The sequence below is a fragment of the Astyanax mexicanus genome, chromosome 18 (genome assembly GCF_023375975.1).
Source record: "Astyanax mexicanus isolate ESR-SI-001 chromosome 18, AstMex3_surface, whole genome shotgun sequence".
NCBI classification, from domain to species: domain Eukaryota; kingdom Metazoa; phylum Chordata; class Actinopteri; order Characiformes; family Acestrorhamphidae; genus Astyanax; species Astyanax mexicanus.
Window position 1 is genome coordinate 31,560,041 of NC_064425.1, and position 18,615 is coordinate 31,578,655.

The window sequence follows — 18,615 nt, forward strand, 5'->3', positions numbered from 1 at the left end:
GTGATCCTGAAGGTCTTAATTACCTGGATCAAGTGTGCCGCGGACTCAGGCTGTTTGGATGGCAGGGGTGAAAAAAATTAAAAAGGCACGTTCTGTAGGACACAGGGCCTTTCTGTAAATGTATGCCAAGTATACTTTAATGTGTGTGTATGATTTTATTTATTTATTTCTCAGAATATTCTTTGTAAATATGATTTTTTTTTTAATTGGGCTTTTTTTTTTACTGGGCCTAATCTGAAGCTTCCATTCCATTGAGTAAGAAACGTAGAGCAAGAAAATTGAACAAAAAAAATGAAGAGATAAAAATTAAGACATATAGGGAGTTTTTGTCTTTTTTTCTTTGGTTACTTTTTGTAGTGAAAGTTAAAAGGAGCTTTTATTTTGAGGCAAGATCTTTGTATTAGTCCGTAGAGCTGCTTTACTTTTGTCAAGAGCAGTAAATGACAGTGAAAAGACTCAGGTCTGTGAGTGACTTATAAATAGGCTTGTTGGGAATTGATCTTTCGCTTACGGCCATACCACCCTGAGAACGCCCGATCTCGTCTGATCTCGGAAGCTAAGCAGGGTCGGGCCTGGTTAGTACTTGGATGGGAGACCGCCTGGGAATACCAGGTGCTGTAAGCTTTTCCATCTTTCCTTTATTTTTTACTCCGTTCAGTCCATGATGTCACAATTTTTTACAAGGCTACACTGTGTTTACTCTTCATATAAAACACTTACAGTAAACCATATACAGATTAAATACTCACTTAAAAGTTCTTTCATTTTTCTGAAGGAGGATATTGTTTCTTCATGCTAATAAATAAAGAAAAAATGCATTATTTTTTATTTTCTTAACATAGGTACAGGGCGACTGACTCCTGTTCCTGGGGATCTACCACGCTAAAGATTTCAGATTTAACACACCTGAGTCTAGAATGTTCACGTGATCCTGAAGGTCTTAATTACCTGGATCAAGTGTGCCGCGGACTCAGGCTGTTTGGATGGCAGGGGTGAAAAAAATTAAAAAGGCACCTTCTGTAGGACACAGGGCCTTTCTGTAAATGTATGCCAAGTATACTTTAATGTGTGTGTATGATTTTATTTATTTATTTCTCAGAATATTCTTTGTAAATATGATTTTTTTTTTAATTGGGCTTTTTTTTATTGGGCCTAATCTGAAGCTTCCATTCCATTGAGTAAGAAACGTAAAGCAAGAAAATTGAACAAAAAAATGAAGAGATAAAAATTAAGACATATAGGGAGTTTTTGTCTTTTTTTCTTTGGTTACTTTTTGTAGTGAAAGTTAAAAGGAGCTTTTATTTTGAGGCAAGATCTTTGTATTAGTCCGTAGAGCTGCTTTACTTTTGTCAAGAGCAGTAAATGACAGTGAAAAGACTCAGGTCTGTGAGTGACTTATGAATAGGCTTGTTGGGAGTTGATCTTTCGCTTACGGCCATACCACCCTGAGAACGCCCGATCTCGTCTGATCTCGGAAGCTAAGCAGGGTCGGGCCTGGTTAGTACTTGGATGGGAGACCGCCTGGGAATACCAGGTGCTGTAAGCTTTTCCATCTTTCCTTTATTTTTTACTCCGTTCAGTCCATGATGTCACAATTTTTTACAAGGCTACACTGTGTTTACTCTTCATATAAAACACTTACAGTAAACCATATACAGATTAAATACTCACTTAAAAGTTCTTTCATTTTTCTGAAGGAGGATATTGTTTCTTCATGCTAATAAATAAAGAAAAAATGCATTATTTTTTATTTTCTTAACATAGGTACAGGGCGACTGACTCCTGTTCCTGGGGCTCTACCACGCTAAAGATTTCAGATTTAACACACCTGAGTCTAGAATGTTCACGTGATCCTGAAGGTCTTAATTACCTGGATCAAGTGTGCCGCGGACTCAGGCTGTTTGGATGGCAGGGGTGAAAAAAATTAAAAAGGCACCTTCTGTAGGACACAGGGCCTTTCTGTAAATGTATGCCAAGTATACTTTAATGTGTGTGTATGATTTTATTTATTTATTTCTCAGAATATTCTTTGTAAATATGATTTTTTTTTAAATTGGGCTTTTTTTTATTGGGCCTAATCTGAAGCTTCCATTCCATTGATTAAGAAACGTAGAGCAAGAAAATTGAACAAAAAAATGAAGAGATAAAAATTAAGACATATAGGGAGTTTTTGTCTTTTTTTCTTTGGTTACTTTTTGTAGTGAAAGTTAAAAGGAGCTTTTATTTTGAGGCAAGATCTTTGTATTAGTCCGTAGAGCTGCTTTACTTTTGTCAAGAGCAGTAAATGACAGTGAAAAGACTCAGGTCTGTCAGTGACTTATGAATAGGCTTGTTGGGAGTTGATCTTTCGCTTAGGGCCATACCACCCTGAGAACGCCCGATCTCGTCTGATCTCGGAAGCTAAGCAGGGTCGGGCCTGGTTAGTACTTGGATGGGAGACCGCCTTGGAATACCAGGTGCTGTAAGCTTTTCCATCTTTCCTTTATTTTTTACTCCGTTCAGTCCATGATGTCACAATTTTTTACAAGGCTACACTGTGTTTACTCTTCATATAAAACACTTACAGTAAACCATATACAGATTAAATACTCACTTAAAAGTTCTTTCATTTTTCTGAAGGAGGATATTGTTTCTTCATGCTAATAAATAAAGAAAAAATGCATTATTTTTTATTTTCTTAACATAGGTACAGGGCGACTGACTCCTGTTCCTGGGGCTCTACCACGCTAAAGATTTCAGATTTAACACACCTGAGTCTAGAATGTTCACGTGATCCTGAAGGTCTTAATTACCTGGATCAAGTGTGCCGCGGACTCAGGCTGTTTGGATGGCAGGGGTGAAAAAATTTAAAAAGGCACCTTCTGTAGGACACAGGGCCTTTCTGTAAATGTATGCCAAGTATACTTTAATGTGTGTGTATGATTTTATTTATTTATTTCTCAGAATATTCTTTGTAAATATGATTTTTTTTTAATTGGGCTTTTTTTTTATTGGGCCTAATCTGAAGCTTCCATTCCATTGAGTAAGAAACGTAAAGCAAGAAAATTGAACAAAAAAATGAAGAGATAAAAATTAAGACATATAGGGAGTTTTTGTCTTTTTTTCTTTGGTTACTTTTTGTAGTGAAAGTTAAAAGGAGCTTTTATTTTGAGGCAAGATCTTTGTATTAGTCCGTAGAGCTGCTTTACTTTTGTCAAGAGCAGTAAATGACAGTGAAAAGACTCAGGTCTGTGAGTGACTTATGAATAGGCTTGTTGGGAGTTGATCTTTCGCTTACGGCCATACCACCCTGAGAACGCCCGATCTCGTCTGATCTCGGAAGCTAAGCAGGGTCGGGCCTGGTTAGTACTTGGATGGGAGACCGCCTGGGAATACCAGGTGCTGTAAGCTTTTCCATCTTTCCTTTATTTTTTACTCCGTTCAGTCCATGATGTCACAATTTTTTACAAGGCTACACTGTGTTTACTCTTCATATAAAACACTTACAGTAAACCATATACAGATTAAATACTCACTTAAAAGTTCTTTCATTTTTCTGAAGGAGGATATTGTTTCTTCATGCTAATAAATAAAGAAAAAATGCATTATTTTTTATTTTCTTAACATAGGTACAGGGCGACTGACTCCTGTTCCTGGGGCTCTACCACGCTAAAGATTTCAGATTTAACACACCTGAGTCTAGAATGTTCACGTGATCCTGAAGGTCTTAATTACCTGGATCAAGTGTGCCGCGGACTCAGGCTGTTTGGATGGCAGGGGTGAAAAAATTTAAAAAGGCACCTTCTGTAGGACACAGGGCCTTTCTGTAAATGTATGCCAAGTATACTTTAATGTGTGTGTATGATTTTATTTATTTATTTCTCAGAATATTCTTTGTAAATATGATTTTTTTTTTAATTGGGCTTTTTTTTATTGGGCCTAAACTGAAGCTTCCATTCCATTGAGTAAGAAACGTAAAGCAAGAAAATTGAACAAAAAAATGAAGAGATAAAAATTAAGACATATAGGGAGTTTTTGTCTTTTTTTCTTTGGTTACTTTTTGTAGTGAAAGTTAAAAGGAGCTTTTATTTTGAGGCAAGATCTTTGTATTAGTCCGTAGAGCTGCTTTACTTTTGTCAAGAGCAGTAAATGACAGTGAAAAGACTCAGGTCTGTGAGTGACTTATAAATAGGCTTGTTGGGAGTTGATCTTTCGCTTACGGCCATACCACCCTGAGAACGCCTGATCTCGTCTGATCTCGGAAGCTAAGCAGGGTCGGGCCTGGTTAGTACTTGGATGGGAGACCGCCTGGGAATACCAGGTGCTGTAAGCTTTTCCATCTTTCCTTTATTTTTTACTCCGTTCAGTCCATGATGTCACAATTTTTTACAAGGCTACACTGTGTTTACTCTTCATATAAAACACTTACAGTAAACCATATACAGATTAAATACTCACTTAAAAGTTATTTCATTTTTCTGAAGGAGGATATTGTTTCTTCATGCTAATAAATGAAGAAAAAATGCATTATTTTTTATTTTCTTAACATAGGTACAGGGCGACTGACTCCTGTTCCTGGGGCTCTACCACGCTAAAGATTTCAGATTTAACACACCTGAGTCTAGAATGTTCACGTGATCCTGAAGGTCTTAATTACCTGGATCAAGTGTGCCGCGGACTCAGGCTGTTTGGATGGCAGGGGTGAAAAAAATTAAAAAGGCACCTTCTGTAGGACACAGGGCCTTTCTGTAAATGTATGCCAAGTATACTTTAATGTGTGTGTATGATTTTATTTATTTATTTCTCAGAATATTCTTTGTAAATATGATTTTTTTTTTAATTGGGCTTTTTTTTATTGGGCCTAATCTGAAGCTTCCATTCCATTGAGTAAGAAACGTAAAGCAAGAAAATTGAACAAAAAAATGAAGAGATAAAAATTAAGACATATAGGGAGTTTTTGTCTTTTTTTCTTTGGTTACTTTTTGTAGTGAAAGTTAAAAGGAGCTTTTATTTTGAGGCAAGATCTTTGTATTAGTCCGTAGAGCTGCTTTACTTTTGTCAAGAGCAGTAAATGACAGTGAAAAGACTCAGGTCTGTGAGTGACTTATGAATAGGCTTGTTGGGAGTTGATCTTTCGCTTACGGCCATACCACCCTGAGAACGCCCGATCTCGTCTGATCTCGGAAGCTAAGCAGGGTCGGGCCTGGTTAGTACTTGGATGGGAGACCGCCTGGGAATACCAGGTGCTGTAAGCTTTTCCATCTTTCCTTTATTTTTTACTCCGTTCAGTCCATGATGTCACAATTTTTTACAAGGCTACACTGTGTTTACTCTTCATATAAAACACTTACAGTAAACCATATACAGATTAAATACTCACTTAAAAGTTCTTTCATTTTTCTGAAGGAGGATATTGTTTCTTCATGCTAATAAATAAAGAAAAAATGCATTATTTTTTATTTTCTTAACATAGGTACAGGGCGACTGACTCCTGTTCCTGGGGCTCTACCACGCTAAAGATTTCAGATTTAACACACCTGAGTCTAGAATGTTCACGTGATCCTGAAGGTCTTAATTACCTGGATCAAGTGTGCCGCGGACTCAGGCTGTTTGGATGGCAGGGGTGAAAAAATTTAAAAAGGCACCTTCTGTAGGACACAGGGCCTTTCTGTAAATGTATGCCAAGTATACTTTAATGTGTGTGTATGATTTTATTTATTTATTTCTCAGAATATTCTTTGTAAATATGATTTTTTTTTTAATTGGGCTTTTTTTTATTGGGCCTAATCTGAAGCTTCCATTCCATTGAGTAAGAAACGTAAAGCAAGAAAATTGAACAAAAAAATGAAGAGATAAAAATTAAGACATATAGGGAGTTTTTGTCTTTTTTTCTTTGGTTACTTTTTGTAGTGAAAGTTAAAAGGAGCTTTTATTTTGAGGCAAGATCTTTGTATTAGTCCGTAGAGCTGCTTTACTTTTGTCAAGAGCAGTAAATGACAGTGAAAAGACTCAGGTCTGTGAGTGACTTATAAATAGGCTTGTTGGGAGTTGATCTTTCGCTTACGGCCATACCACCCTGAGAACGCCCGATCTCGTCTGATCTCGGAAGCTAAGCAGGGTCGGGCCTGGTTAGTACTTGGATGGGAGACCGCCTGGGAATACCAGGTGCTGTAAGCTTTTCCATCTTTCCTTTATTTTTTACTCCGTTCAGTCCATGATGTCACAATTTTTTACAAGGCTACACTGTGTTTACTCTTCATATAAAACACTTACAGTAAACCATATACAGATTAAATACTCACTTAAAAGTTCTTTCATTTTTCTGAAGGAGGATATTGTTTCTTCATGCTAATAAATAAAGAAAAAATGCATTATTTTTTATTTTCTTAACATAGGTACAGGGCGACTGACTCCTGTTCCTGGGGCTCTACCACGCTAAAGATTTCAGATTTAACACACCTGAGTCTAGAATGTTCACGTGATCCTGAAGGTCTTAATTACCTGGATCAAGTGTGCCGCGGACTCAGGCTGTTTGGATGGCAGGGGTGAAAAAATTTAAAAAGGCACCTTCTGTAGGACACAGGGCCTTTCTGTAAATGTATGCCAAGTATACTTTAATGTGTGTGTATGATTTTATTTATTTATTTCTCAGAATATTCTTTGTAAATATGATTTTTTTTTAATTGGGCTTTTTTTTTATTGGGCCTAATCTGAAGCTTCCATTCCATTGAGTAAGAAACGTAGAGCAAGAAAATTGAACAAAAAAAATGAAGAGATAAAAATTAAGACATATAGGGAGTTTTTGTCTTTTTTTCTTTGGTTACTTTTTGTAGTGAAAGTTAAAAGGAGCTTTTATTTTGAGGCAAGATCTTTGTATTAGTCCGTAGAGCTGCTTTACTTTTGTCAAGAGCAGTAAATGACAGTGAAAAGACTCAGGTCTGTGAGTGACTTATAAATAGGCTTGTTGGGAGTTGATCTTTCGCTTACGACCATACCACCCTGAGAACGCCCGATCTCGTCTGATCTCGGAAGCTAAGCAGGGTCGGGCCTGGTTAGTACTTGGATGGGAGACCGCCTGGGAATACCAGGTGCTGTAAGCTTTTCCATCTTTCCTTTATTTTTTACTCCGTTCAGTCCATGATGTCACAAATTTTTACAAGGCTACACTGTGTTTACTCTTCATATAAAACACTTACAGTAAACCATATACAGATTAAATACTCACTTAAAAGTTCTTTCATTTTTTTGAAGGAGGATATTGTTTCTTCATGCTAATAAATAAAGAAAAAATGCATTATTTTTTATTTTCTTAACATAGGTACAGGGCGACTGACTCCTGTTCATGGGGCTCTACCACGCTAAAGATTTCAGATTTAACACACCTGAGTCTAGAATGTTCACGTGTATCCTGAAGGTCTTAATTACCTGGATCAAGTGTGCCGCGGACTCAGGCTGTTTGGATGGCAGGGGTGAAAAAAATTAAAAAGGCACCTTGGGCCTTTCTGTAAATGTATGCCAAGTATACTTTAATGTGTGTGTATGATTTTATTTATTTATTTCTCAGAATATTCTTTGTAAATATGATTTTTTTTTAATTGGGCTTTTTTTATTGGGCCTAATCTGAAGCTTCCATTCCATTGAGTAAGAAACGTAGAGCAAGAAAATTGAAAAAAAAAAATGAAGAGATAAAAATTAAGACATACAGGGAGTTTTTGTCTTTTTTTCTTTGGTTACTTTTTGTAGTGAAAGTTAAAAGGAGCTTTTATTTTGAGGCAAGATCTTTGTATTAGTCCGTAGAGCTGCTTTACTTTTGTCAAGAGCAGTAAATGACAGTGAAAAGACTCAGGTCTGTGAGTGACTTATAAATAGGCTTGTTGGGAGTTGATCTTTCGCTTACGGCCATACCACCCTGAGAACGCCCGATCTCGTCTGATCTCGGAAGCTAAGCAGGGTCGGGCCTGGTTAGTACTTGGATGGGAGACCGCCTGGGAATACCAGGTGCTGTAAGCTTTTCCATCTTTCCTTTATTTTTTACTCCGTTCAGTCCATGATGTCACAAATTTTTACAAGGCTACACTGTGTTTACTCTTCATATAAAACACTTACAGTAAACCATATACAGATTAAGTACTCACTTAAAAGTTCTTTCATTTTTCTGAAGGAGGATATTGTTTCTTCATGCTAATAAATAAAGAAAAAATGCATTATTTTTTATTTTCTTAACATAGGTACAGGGCGACTGACTTCTGTTCCTGGGGCTCTACCACGCTAAAGATTTCAGATTTAACACACCTGAGTCTAGAATGTTCACGTGATCCTGAAGGTCTTAATTACCTGGATCAAGTGTGCCGCGGACTCAGGCTGTTTGGATGGCAGGGGTGAAAAAAATTAAAAAGGCACGTTCTGTAGGACACAGGGCCTTTCTGTAAATGTATGCCAAGTATACTTTAATGTGTGTGTATGATTTTATTTATTTATTTCTCAGAATATTCTTTGTAAATATGATTTTTTTTTAATTGGGCTTTTTTTTATTGGGCCTAATCTGAAGCTTCCATTCTATTGAGTAAGAAACGTAGAGCAAGAAAATTGAACAAAAAAAAAATGAAGAGATAAAAATTAAGACATATAGGGAGTTTTTGTCTTTTTTTCTTTGGTTACTTTTTGTAGTGAAAGTTAAAAGGAGCTTTTATTTTGAGGCAAGATCTTTGTATTAGTCCGTAGAGCTGCTTTACTTTTGTCAAGAGCAGTAAATGACAGTGAAAAGACTCAGGTCTGTGAGTGACTTATAAATAGGCTTGTTGGGAGTTGATCTTTCGCTTACGGCCATACCATCCTGAGAACGCCCGATCTCGTCTGATCTCGGAAGCTACGCAGGGTCGGGCCTGGTTAGTACTTGGATGGGAGACCGCCTGGGAATACCAGGTGCTGTAAACTTTTCCATCTTTCCTTTATTTTTTACTCCGTTCAGTCCATGATGTCACAAATTTTTACAAGGCTACACTGTGTTTACTCTTCATATAAAACACTTACAGTAAACCATATACAGATTAAGTACTCACTTAAAAGTTCTTTCATTTTTCTGAAGGAGGATATTGTTTCTTCATGCTAATAAATAAAGAACAAAATGCATTATTTTTTATTTTCTTAACATAGGTACAGGGCGACTGACTTCTGTTCCTGGGGCTCTACCACGCTAAAGATTTCAGATTTAACACACCTGAGTCTAGAATGTTCACGTGATCCTGAAGGTCTTAATTACCTGGATCAAGTGTGCCGCGGACTCAGGCTGTTTGGATGGCAGGGGTGAAAAAAATTAAAAAGGCACCTTCTGTAGGACACAGGGCCTTTCTGTAAATGTATGCCAAGTATACTTTAATGTGTGTGTATGATTTTATTTATTTATTTCTCAGAATATTCTTTGTAAATATGATTTTTTTTTTAATTGGGCTTTTTTTTATTGGGCCTAATCTGAAGCTTCCATTCCATTGAGTAAGAAACGTAAAGCAAGAAAATTGAACAAAAAAATGAAGAGATAAAAATTAAGACATATAGGGAGTTTTTGTCTTTTTTTCTTTGGTTACTTTTTGTAGTGAAAGTTAAAAGGAGCTTTTATTTTGAGGCAAGATCTTTGTATTAGTCCGTAGAGCTGCTTTACTTTTGTCAAGAGCAGTAAATGACAGTGAAAAGACTCAGGTCTGTGAGTGACTTATAAATAGGCTTGTTGGGAGCTGATCTTTCGCTTACGGCCATACCACCCTGAGAACGCCCGATCTCGTCTGATCTCGGAAGCTAAGCAGGGTTGGGCCTGGTTAGTACTTGGATGGGAGACCGCCTGGGAATACCAGGTGCTGTAAGCTTTTCCATCTTTCCTTTATTTTTTACTCCGTTCAGTCCATGATGTCACAATTTTTTACAAGGCTACACTGTGTTTACTCTTCATATAAAACACTTACAGTAAACCATATACAGATTAAATACTCACTTAAAAGTTCTTTCATTTTTCTGAAGGAGGATATTGTTTCTTCATGCTAATAAATAAAGAAAAAATGCATTATTTTTTATTTTCTTAACATAGGTACAGGGCGACTGACTCCTGTTCCTGGGGCTCTACCACGCTAAAGATTTCAGATTTAACACACCTGAGTCTAGAATGTTCACGTGATCCTGAAGGTCTTAATTACCTGGATCAAGTGTGCCGCGGACTCAGGCTGTTTGGATGGCAGGGGTGAAAAAATTTAAAAAGGCACCTTCTGTAGGACACAGGGCCTTTCTGTAAATGTATGCCAAGTATACTTTAATGTGTGTGTATGATTTTATTTATTTATTTCTCAGAATATTCTTTGTAAATATGATTTTTTTTAATTGGGCTTTTTTTTATTGGGCATAATCTGAAGCTTCCATTCTATTGAGTAAGAAACGTAGAGCAAGAAAATTGAACAAAAAAAATGAAGAGATAAAAATTAAGACATATAGGGAGTTTTTGTCTTTTTTTCTTTGGTTACTTTTTGTAGTGAAAGTTAAAAGGAGCTTTTATTTTGAGGCAAGATCTTTGTATTAGTCCGTAGAGCTGCTTTACTTTTGTCAAGAGCAGTAAATGACAGTGAAAAGACTCAGGTCTGTGAGTGACTTATAAATAGGCTTGTTGGGAGTTGATCTTTCGCTTACGGCCATACCACCCTGAGAACGCCCGATCTCGTCTGATCTCGGAAGCTAAGCAGGGTCGGGCCTGGTTAGTACTTGGATGGGAGACCGCCTGGGAATACCAGGTGCTGTAAGCTTTTCCATCTTTCCTTTATTTTTTACTCCGTTCAGTCCATGATGTCACAAATTTTTACAAGGCTACACTGTGTTTACTCTTCATATAAAACACTTACAGTAAACCATATACAGATTAAGTACTCACTTAAAAGTTCTTTCATTTTTCTGAAGGAGGATATTGTTTCTTCATGCTAATAAATAAAGAAAAAATGCATTATTTTTTATTTTCTTAACATAGGTACAGGGCGACTGACTTCTGTTCCTGGGGCTCTACCACGCTAAAGATTTCAGATTTAACACACCTGAGTCTAGAATGTTCACGTGATCCTGAAGGTCTTAATTACCTGGATCAAGTGTGCCGCGGACTCAGGCTGTTTGGATGGCAGGGGTGAAAAAAATTAAAAAGGCACGTTCTGTAGGACACAGGGCCTTTCTGTAAATGTATGCCAAGTATACTTTAATGTGTGTGTATGATTTTATTTATTTATTTCTCAGAATATTCTTTGTAAATATGATTTTTTTTTTAATTGGGCTTTTTTTTTTACTGGGCCTAATCTGAAGCTTCCATTCCATTGAGTAAGAAACGTAGAGCAAGAAAATTGAACAAAAAAAATGAAGAGATAAAAATTAAGACATATAGGGAGTTTTTGTCTTTTTTTCTTTGGTTACTTTTTGTAGTGAAAGTTAAAAGGAGCTTTTATTTTGAGGCAAGATCTTTGTATTAGTCCGTAGAGCTGCTTTACTTTTGTCAAGAGCAGTAAATGACAGTGAAAAGACTCAGGTCTGTGAGTGACTTATAAATAGGCTTGTTGGGAATTGATCTTTCGCTTACGGCCATACCACCCTGAGAACGCCCGATCTCGTCTGATCTCGGAAGCTAAGCAGGGTCGGGCCTGGTTAGTACTTGGATGGGAGACCGCCTGGGAATACCAGGTGCTGTAAGCTTTTCCATCTTTCCTTTATTTTTTACTCCGTTCAGTCCATGATGTCACAATTTTTTACAAGGCTACACTGTGTTTACTCTTCATATAAAACACTTACAGTAAACCATATACAGATTAAATACTCACTTAAAAGTTCTTTCATTTTTCTGAAGGAGGATATTGTTTCTTCATGCTAATAAATAAAGAAAAAATGCATTATTTTTTATTTTCTTAACATAGGTACAGGGCGACTGACTCCTGTTCCTGGGGATCTACCACGCTAAAGATTTCAGATTTAACACACCTGAGTCTAGAATGTTCACGTGATCCTGAAGGTCTTAATTACCTGGATCAAGTGTGCCGCGGACTCAGGCTGTTTGGATGGCAGGGGTGAAAAAAATTAAAAAGGCACCTTCTGTAGGACACAGGGCCTTTCTGTAAATGTATGCCAAGTATACTTTAATGTGTGTGTATGATTTTATTTATTTATTTCTCAGAATATTCTTTGTAAATATGATTTTTTTTTAAATTGGGCTTTTTTTTATTGGGCCTAATCTGAAGCTTCCATTCCATTGATTAAGAAACGTAGAGCAAGAAAATTGAACAAAAAAATGAAGAGATAAAAATTAAGACATATAGGGAGTTTTTGTCTTTTTTTCTTTGGTTACTTTTTGTAGTGAAAGTTAAAAGGAGCTTTTATTTTGAGGCAAGATCTTTGTATTAGTCCGTAGAGCTGCTTTACTTTTGTCAAGAGCAGTAAATGACAGTGAAAAGACTCAGGTCTGTCAGTGACTTATGAATAGGCTTGTTGGGAGTTGATCTTTCGCTTACGGCCATACCACCCTGAGAACGCCCGATCTCGTCTGATCTCGGAAGCTAAGCAGGGTCGGGCCTGGTTAGTACTTGGATGGGAGACCGCCTGGGAATACCAGGTGCTGTAAGCTTTTCCATCTTTCCTTTATTTTTTACTCCGTTCAGTCCATGATGTCACAATTTTTTACAAGGCTACACTGTGTTTACTCTTCATATAAAACACTTACAGTAAACCATATACAGATTAAATACTCACTTAAAAGTTCTTTCATTTTTCTGAAGGAGGATATTGTTTCTTCATGCTAATAAATAAAGAAAAAATGCATTATTTTTTATTTTCTTAACATAGGTACAGGGCGACTGACTCCTGTTCCTGGGGCTCTACCACGCTAAAGATTTCAGATTTAACACACCTGAGTCTAGAATGTTCACGTGATCCTGAAGGTCTTAATTACCTGGATCAAGTGTGCCGCGGACTCAGGCTGTTTGGATGGCAGGGGTGAAAAAATTTAAAAAGGCACCTTCTGTAGGACACAGGGCCTTTCTGTAAATGTATGCCAAGTATACTTTAATGTGTGTGTATGATTTTATTTATTTATTTCTCAGAATATTCTTTGTAAATATGATTTTTTTTTTAATTGGGCTTTTTTTTTATTGGGCCTAATCTGAAGCTTCCATTCCATTGAGTAAGAAACGTAAAGCAAGAAAATTGAACAAAAAAATGAAGAGATAAAAATTAAGACATATAGGGAGTTTTTGTCTTTTTTTCTTTGGTTACTTTTTGTAGTGAAAGTTAAAAGGAGCTTTTATTTTGAGGCAAGATCTTTGTATTAGTCCGTAGAGCTGCTTTACTTTTGTCAAGAGCAGTAAATGACAGTGAAAAGACTCAGGTCTGTGAGTGACTTATGAATAGGCTTGTTGGGAGTTGATCTTTCGCTTACGGCCATACCACCCTGAGAACGCCCGATCTCGTCTGATCTCGGAAGCTAAGCAGGGTCGGGCCTGGTTAGTACTTGGATGGGAGACCGCCTGGGAATACCAGGTGCTGTAAGCTTTTCCATCTTTCCTTTATTTTTTACTCCGTTCAGTCCATGATGTCACAATTTTTTACAAGGCTACACTGTGTTTACTCTTCATATAAAACACTTACAGTAAACCATATACAGATTAAATACTCACTTAAAAGTTCTTTCATTTTTCTGAAGGAGGATATTGTTTCTTCATGCTAATAAATAAAGAAAAAATGCATTATTTTTTATTTTCTTAACATAGGTACAGGGCGACTGACTCCTGTTCCTGGGGCTCTACCACGCTAAAGATTTCAGATTTAACACACCTGAGTCTAGAATGTTCACGTGATCCTGAAGGTCTTAATTACCTGGATCAAGTGTGCCGCGGACTCAGGCTGTTTGGATGGCAGGGGTGAAAAAATTTAAAAAGGCACCTTCTGTAGGACACAGGGCCTTTCTGTAAATGTATGCCAAGTATACTTTAATGTGTGTGTATGATTTTATTTATTTATTTCTCAGAATATTCTTTGTAAATATGATTTTTTTTTTAATTGGGCTTTTTTTTATTGGGCCTAAACTGAAGCTTCCATTCCATTGAGTAAGAAACGTAAAGCAAGAAAATTGAACAAAAAAATGAAGAGATAAAAATTAAGACATATAGGGAGTTTTTGTCTTTTTTTCTTTGGTTACTTTTTGTAGTGAAAGTTAAAAGGAGCTTTTATTTTGAGGCAAGATCTTTGTATTAGTCCGTAGAGCTGCTTTACTTTTGTCAAGAGCAGTAAATGACAGTGAAAAGACTCAGGTCTGTGAGTGACTTATAAATAGGCTTGTTGGGAGTTGATCTTTCGCTTACGGCCATACCACCCTGAGAACGCCTGATCTCGTCTGATCTCGGAAGCTAAGCAGGGTCGGGCCTGGTTAGTACTTGGATGGGAGACCGCCTGGGAATACCAGGTGCTGTAAGCTTTTCCATCTTTCCTTTATTTTTTACTCCGTTCAGTCCATGATGTCACAATTTTTTACAAGGCTACACTGTGTTTACTCTTCATATAAAACACTTACAGTAAACCATATACAGATTAAATACTCACTTAAAAGTTATTTCATTTTTCTGAAGGAGGATATTGTTTCTTCATGCTAATAAATGAAGAAAAAATGCATTATTTTTTATTTTCTTAACATAGGTACAGGGCGACTGACTCCTGTTCCTGGGGCTCTACCACGCTAAAGATTTCAGATTTAACACACCTGAGTCTAGAATGTTCACGTGATCCTGAAGGTCTTAATTACCTGGATCAAGTGTGCCGCGGACTCAGGCTGTTTGGATGGCAGGGGTGAAAAAAATTAAAAAGGCACCTTCTGTAGGACACAGGGCCTTTCTGTAAATGTATGCCAAGTATACTTTAATGTGTGTGTATGATTTTATTTATTTATTTCTCAGAATATTCTTTGTAAATATGATTTTTTTTTTAATTGGGCTTTTTTTTATTGGGCCTAATCTGAAGCTTCCATTCCATTGAGTAAGAAACGTAAAGCAAGAAAATTGAACAAAAAAATGAAGAGATAAAAATTAAGACATATAGGGAGTTTTTGTCTTTTTTTCTTTGGTTACTTTTTGTAGTGAAAGTTAAAAGGAGCTTTTATTTTGAGGCAAGATCTTTGTATTAGTCCGTAGAGCTGCTTTACTTTTGTCAAGAGCAGTAAATGACAGTGAAAAGACTCAGGTCTGTGAGTGACTTATGAATAGGCTTGTTGGGAGTTGATCTTTCGCTTACAGCCATACCACCCTGAGAACGCCCGATCTCGTCTGATCTCGGAAGCTAAGCAGGGTCGGGCCTGGTTAGTACTTGGATGGGAGACCGCCTGGGAATACCAGGTGCTGTAAGCTTTTCCATCTTTCCTTTATTTTTTACTCCGTTCAGTCCATGATGTCACAATTTTTTACAAGGCTACACTGTGTTTACTCTTCATATAAAACACTTACAGTAAACCATATACAGATTAAATACTCACTTAAAAGTTCTTTCATTTTTCTGAAGGAGGATATTGTTTCTTCATGCTAATAAATAAAGAAAAAATGCATTATTTTTTATTTTCTTAACATAGGTACAGGGCGACTGACTCCTGTTCCTGGGGCTCTACCACGCTAAAGATTTCAGATTTAACACACCTGAGTCTAGAATGTTCACGTGATCCTGAAGGTCTTAATTACCTGGATCAAGTGTGCCGCGGACTCAGGCTGTTTGGATGGCAGGGGTGAAAAAATTTAAAAAGGCACCTTCTGTAGGACACAGGGCCTTTCTGTAAATGTATGCCAAGTATACTTTAATGTGTGTGTATGATTTTATTTATTTATTTCTCAGAATATTCTTTGTAAATATGATTTTTTTTTTAATTGGGCTTTTTTTTATTGGGCCTAATCTGAAGCTTCCATTCCATTGAGTAAGAAACGTAAAGCAAGAAAATTGAACAAAAAAATGAAGAGATAAAAATTAAGACATATAGGGAGTTTTTGTCTTTTTTTCTTTGGTTACTTTTTGTAGTGAAAGTTAAAAGGAGCTTTTATTTTGAGGCAAGATCTTTGTATTAGTCCGTAGAGCTGCTTTACTTTTGTCAAGAGCAGTAAATGACAGTGAAAAGACTCAGGTCTGTGAGTGACTTATAAATAGGCTTGTTGGGAGTTGATCTTTCGCTTACGGCCATACCACCCTGAGAACGCCCGATCTCGTCTGATCTCGGAAGCTAAGCAGGGTCGGGCCTGGTTAGTACTTGGATGGGAGACCGCCTGGGAATACCAGGTGCTGTAAGCTTTTCCATCTTTCCTTTATTTTTTACTCCGTTCAGTCCATGATGTCACAATTTTTTACAAGGCTACACTGTGTTTACTCTTCATATAAAACACTTACAGTAAACCATATACAGATTAAATACTCACTTAAAAGTTCTTTCATTTTTCTGAAGGAGGATATTGTTTCTTCATGCTAATAAATAAAGAAAAAATGCATTATTTTTTATTTTCTTAACATAGGTACAGGGCGACTGACTCCTGTTCCTGGGGCTCTACCACGCTAAAGATTTCAGATTTAACACACCTGAGTCTAGAATGTTCACGTGATCCTGAAGGTCTTAATTACCTGGATCAAGTGTGCCGCGGACTCAGGCTGTTTGGATGGCAGGGGTGAAAAAATTTAAAAAGGCACCTTCTGTAGGACACAGGGCCTTTCTGTAAATGTATGCCAAGTATACTTTAATGTGTGTGTATGATTTTATTTATTTATTTCTCAGAATATTCTTTGTAAATATGATTTTTTTTTAATTGGGCTTTTTTTTTATTGGGCCTAATCTGAAGCTTCCATTCCATTGAGTAAGAAACGTAGAGCAAGAAAATTGAACAAAAAAAATGAAGAGATAAAAATTAAGACATATAGGGAGTTTTTGTCTTTTTTTCTTTGGTTACTTTTTGTAGTGAAAGTTAAAAGGAGCTTTTATTTTGAGGCAAGATCTTTGTATTAGTCCGTAGAGCTGCTTTACTTTTGTCAAGAGCAGTAAATGACAGTGAAAAGACTCAGGTCTGTGAGTGACTTATAAATAGGCTTGTTGGGAGTTGATCTTTCGCTTACGACCATACCACCCTGAGAACGCCCGATCTCGTCTGATCTCGGAAGCTAAGCAGGGTCGGGCCTGGTTAGTACTTGGATGGGAGACCGCCTGGGAATACCAGGTGCTGTAAGCTTTTCCATCTTTCCTTTATTTTTTACTCCGTTCAGTCCATGATGTCACAAATTTTTACAAGGCTACACTGTGTTTACTCTTCATATAAAACACTTACAGTAAACCATATACAGATTAAATACTCACTTAAAAGTTCTTTCATTTTTTTGAAGGAGGATATTGTTTCTTCATGCTAATAAATAAAGAAAAAATGCATTATTTTTTATTTTCTTAACATAGGTACAGGGCGACTGACTCCTGTTCATGGGGCTCTACCACGCTAAAGATTTCAGATTTAACACACCTGAGTCTAGAATGTTCACGTGTATCCTGAAGGTCTTAATTACCTGGATCAAGTGTGCCGCGGACTCAGGCTGTTTGGATGGCAGGGGTGAAAAAAATTAAAAAGGCACCTTGGGCCTTTCTGTAAATGTATGCCAAGTATACTTTAATGTGTGTGTATGATTTTATTTATTTATTTCTCAGAATATTCTTTGTAAATATGATTTTTTTTTAATTGGGCTTTTTTTTATTGGGCCTAATCTGAAGCTTCCATTCTATTGAGTAAGAAACGTAGAGCAAGAAAATTGAACAAAAAAAAAATGAAGAGATAAAAATTAAGACATATAGGGAGTTTTTGTCTTTTTTTCTTTGGTTACTTTTTGTAGTGAAAGTTAAAAGGAGCTTTTATTTTGAGGCAAGATCTTTGTATTAGTCCGTAGAGCTGCTTTACTTTTGTCAAGAGCAGTAAATGACAGTGAAAAGACTCAGGTCTGTGAGTGACTTATAAATAGGCTTGTTGGGAGTTGATCTTTCGCTTACGGCCATACCACCCTGAGAACGCCCGATCTCGTCTGATCTCGGAAGCTAAGCAGGGTCGGGCCTGGTTAGTACTTGGATGGGAGACCGCCTGGGAATACCAGGTGCTGTAAGCTTTTCCATCTTTCCTTTATTTTTTACTCCGTTCAGTCCATGATGTCACAAATTTTTACAAGGCTACACTGTGTTTACTCTTCATATAAAACACTTACAGTAAACCATATACAGATTAAGTACTCACTTAAAAGTTCTTTCATTTTTCTGAAGGAGGATATTGTTTCTTCATGCTAATAAATAAAGAAAAAATGCATTATTTTTAATTTTCTTAACATAGGTACAGGGCGACTGACTTCTGTTCCTGGGGCTCTACCACGCTAAAGATTTCAGATTTAACACACCTGAGTCTAGAATGTTCACGTGATCCTGAAGGTCTTAATTACCTGGATCAAGTGTGCCGCGGACTCAGGCTGTTTGGATGGCAGGGGTGAAAAAAATTAAAAAGGCACCTTCTGTAGGACACAGGGCCTTTCTGTAAATGTATGCCAAGTATACTTTAATGTGTGTGTATGATTTTATTTATTTATTTCTCAGAATATTCTTTG

At 36.8% G+C, this 18,615-nt stretch overlaps 20 non-coding genes across 20 annotated transcripts; all 20 read left to right on the plus strand.

Annotated features, from left to right (window-relative positions):
- The first annotated feature begins 505 nt into the window (after window positions 1–505).
- On the plus strand, window positions 506–624 carry LOC125784173 (5S ribosomal RNA). Its single transcript, XR_007426893.1, has one exon. It is a non-coding gene; the product is annotated as a 5S ribosomal RNA (ribosomal RNA).
- An 803-nt stretch (window positions 625–1,427) lies between these two features.
- On the plus strand, window positions 1,428–1,546 carry LOC125784174 (5S ribosomal RNA). Its single transcript, XR_007426894.1, has one exon. It is a non-coding gene; the product is annotated as a 5S ribosomal RNA (ribosomal RNA).
- Window positions 1,547–2,349: 803 nt separating this feature from the next.
- On the plus strand, window positions 2,350–2,468 carry LOC125783229 (5S ribosomal RNA). The gene has a single exon (XR_007425963.1). It is a non-coding gene; the product is annotated as a 5S ribosomal RNA (ribosomal RNA).
- Window positions 2,469–3,271: 803 nt separating this feature from the next.
- LOC125784175 (5S ribosomal RNA) lies at window positions 3,272–3,390 on the plus strand. Its single transcript, XR_007426895.1, has one exon. It is a non-coding gene; the product is annotated as a 5S ribosomal RNA (ribosomal RNA).
- An 803-nt stretch (window positions 3,391–4,193) lies between these two features.
- LOC125783010 (5S ribosomal RNA) lies at window positions 4,194–4,312 on the plus strand. Its single transcript, XR_007425746.1, has one exon. It is a non-coding gene; the product is annotated as a 5S ribosomal RNA (ribosomal RNA).
- An 803-nt stretch (window positions 4,313–5,115) lies between these two features.
- Window positions 5,116–5,234, plus strand: LOC125784176 (5S ribosomal RNA). The gene has a single exon (XR_007426896.1). It is a non-coding gene; the product is annotated as a 5S ribosomal RNA (ribosomal RNA).
- Window positions 5,235–6,037: 803 nt separating this feature from the next.
- Window positions 6,038–6,156, plus strand: LOC125784177 (5S ribosomal RNA). Its single transcript, XR_007426897.1, has one exon. It is a non-coding gene; the product is annotated as a 5S ribosomal RNA (ribosomal RNA).
- Window positions 6,157–6,960: 804 nt separating this feature from the next.
- LOC125783080 (5S ribosomal RNA) lies at window positions 6,961–7,079 on the plus strand. The gene has a single exon (XR_007425814.1). It is a non-coding gene; the product is annotated as a 5S ribosomal RNA (ribosomal RNA).
- A 791-nt stretch (window positions 7,080–7,870) lies between these two features.
- On the plus strand, window positions 7,871–7,989 carry LOC125784179 (5S ribosomal RNA). Its single transcript, XR_007426899.1, has one exon. It is a non-coding gene; the product is annotated as a 5S ribosomal RNA (ribosomal RNA).
- Window positions 7,990–8,794: 805 nt separating this feature from the next.
- LOC125783267 (5S ribosomal RNA) lies at window positions 8,795–8,913 on the plus strand. The gene has a single exon (XR_007426001.1). It is a non-coding gene; the product is annotated as a 5S ribosomal RNA (ribosomal RNA).
- An 804-nt stretch (window positions 8,914–9,717) lies between these two features.
- LOC125783101 (5S ribosomal RNA) lies at window positions 9,718–9,836 on the plus strand. The gene has a single exon (XR_007425835.1). It is a non-coding gene; the product is annotated as a 5S ribosomal RNA (ribosomal RNA).
- An 802-nt stretch (window positions 9,837–10,638) lies between these two features.
- On the plus strand, window positions 10,639–10,757 carry LOC125784180 (5S ribosomal RNA). Its single transcript, XR_007426900.1, has one exon. It is a non-coding gene; the product is annotated as a 5S ribosomal RNA (ribosomal RNA).
- Window positions 10,758–11,563: 806 nt separating this feature from the next.
- Window positions 11,564–11,682, plus strand: LOC125784181 (5S ribosomal RNA). The gene has a single exon (XR_007426901.1). It is a non-coding gene; the product is annotated as a 5S ribosomal RNA (ribosomal RNA).
- Window positions 11,683–12,485: 803 nt separating this feature from the next.
- Window positions 12,486–12,604, plus strand: LOC125784182 (5S ribosomal RNA). Its single transcript, XR_007426902.1, has one exon. It is a non-coding gene; the product is annotated as a 5S ribosomal RNA (ribosomal RNA).
- An 804-nt stretch (window positions 12,605–13,408) lies between these two features.
- LOC125784183 (5S ribosomal RNA) lies at window positions 13,409–13,527 on the plus strand. Its single transcript, XR_007426903.1, has one exon. It is a non-coding gene; the product is annotated as a 5S ribosomal RNA (ribosomal RNA).
- An 803-nt stretch (window positions 13,528–14,330) lies between these two features.
- On the plus strand, window positions 14,331–14,449 carry LOC125783011 (5S ribosomal RNA). The gene has a single exon (XR_007425747.1). It is a non-coding gene; the product is annotated as a 5S ribosomal RNA (ribosomal RNA).
- Window positions 14,450–15,252: 803 nt separating this feature from the next.
- Window positions 15,253–15,371, plus strand: LOC125782985 (5S ribosomal RNA). The gene has a single exon (XR_007425722.1). It is a non-coding gene; the product is annotated as a 5S ribosomal RNA (ribosomal RNA).
- Window positions 15,372–16,174: 803 nt separating this feature from the next.
- LOC125784184 (5S ribosomal RNA) lies at window positions 16,175–16,293 on the plus strand. The gene has a single exon (XR_007426904.1). It is a non-coding gene; the product is annotated as a 5S ribosomal RNA (ribosomal RNA).
- Window positions 16,294–17,097: 804 nt separating this feature from the next.
- On the plus strand, window positions 17,098–17,216 carry LOC125783081 (5S ribosomal RNA). The gene has a single exon (XR_007425815.1). It is a non-coding gene; the product is annotated as a 5S ribosomal RNA (ribosomal RNA).
- Window positions 17,217–18,010: 794 nt separating this feature from the next.
- Window positions 18,011–18,129, plus strand: LOC125784185 (5S ribosomal RNA). The gene has a single exon (XR_007426905.1). It is a non-coding gene; the product is annotated as a 5S ribosomal RNA (ribosomal RNA).
- Window positions 18,130–18,615: the final 486 nt, after the last annotated feature.